Genomic DNA, 1,268 nt, shown 5'->3' with positions numbered 1-1,268 from the left:
CTGTGATGCATAGCAACACCTTCAGTATAGCACTTCCCCACTGGTCATACAGAAGATCAATTTAAAAAGACCAACCAAAAATTAAAATCATAAAAGACAAGTGTCACTAGAAATGAGGAAAAAATTTCAATTAACTTAAAACTAAATTAACGAAAAAAGAAAAACAAGTCCAAAAAAAAATATCCGAGAAAGAAATCCTAGAAATAAACTGTTCAATAAGAGAAGAATCGGAGGAGCCAAATATATGGTAAGTACAATATTCTTTCATTGTTACAACAGACAGCATTGTGTGGCAGAACTGGTAGAACAGCAAATGTAATGTCTTAATGTAAATAGAGAATATGTTTCTGAGTCTAAACAATATTTTTATACATAACTGAATTGGGGTTGGCTTTGCTTGTGATTGTGCTAGGAATTGATGAAATAAATATCAGTCAGGTAATGGGCCCCAGTTCAATCCTTTTATACCTTTTCCATTTATATCTCTTCCCCTTCAGATTTGTAACCTTGTGACTGCTTTGGAAATGTTTAGCAGCAGAAATGAGAGGCCCTAAGCTCCACAAGGGGAAAAAAAGGATTAAAAAGAAGATATATATTGAGTGTGTGTGTGTGTGTGTGTGTACATACATACAGTACAAGGTGTGGTCCATGATAGACAAGAACACATTGGAGCATACACAGACAGATGTATGCATGTGTGTTTAATAAAAAAGGAAAGGAACTTTTAAAATTTTTTCTATATTTCTTTAAATCTTCACTCAATTATTTGCTTTTTAATGCTTATATTTGTTGTTTTTTTTTGCTTTCAAATGTGCAATATGATGTAGTGGTGGAGTTGGTTTGGGAATTGAGAGTAAAGAGTGATAATGATGCAATAATGAGAAGCAAAAACAAATACCTCTTAAAAGAATATACACACACACACACACACACACATGTGTGCTTGTGTGTGTGTGTGTAAGAAATTACAGAGATGAAGGTAGTAAAAAAAAAGTAAAAGAAAGAAAGGAATGTAGCAGACCAAAAGAAGATGGTTATCGTAAGGAAATGATTCAGAGAGGGGAAAAAAATGTTTATAAATAAATAAATGTAAATAAATACATAAATAAAATTAATTTAAATGGTTAGATTGGTAAAGCAGGTAAAGTATTGATTTCATTTGATGAAGGTAAAGAAATATTTACATCCAAGCCGGGAAGATGTTATATTTTACAATATTGCCAACCTCTCCCTCTCTCTTTGTGTGTGTGTGTGTGTCTCTCTCTCTC

The 1,268-nt window shown here is 32.5% G+C and overlaps 1 protein-coding gene across 4 annotated transcripts in view; it reads left to right on the top strand.

The window, feature by feature from the left end:
• The first annotated feature begins 6 nt into the window (after positions 1–6).
• LOC106878768 (irregular chiasm C-roughest protein) overlaps positions 7–1,268 on the top strand; it is a 177,553-nt gene continuing 176,291 nt past the window's right edge. For all 4 annotated transcript variants that reach the window (XR_001410547.2, XM_014928093.2, XM_014928094.2 and 1 more), the window contains exon 1: positions 7–247. The gene's annotated coding sequence lies outside the window, so the exon portion shown is untranslated. The remainder of the gene's footprint in view (positions 248–1,268) is intronic.

This window comes from Octopus bimaculoides, chromosome 5 (assembly GCF_001194135.2).
Source record: "Octopus bimaculoides isolate UCB-OBI-ISO-001 chromosome 5, ASM119413v2, whole genome shotgun sequence".
NCBI classification, from domain to species: Eukaryota; Metazoa; Mollusca; class Cephalopoda; order Octopoda; family Octopodidae; genus Octopus; species Octopus bimaculoides.
The sequence above is the reverse complement of the archived record's forward strand: the minus strand, read 5'-3'. Positions and strand labels throughout refer to the sequence as shown.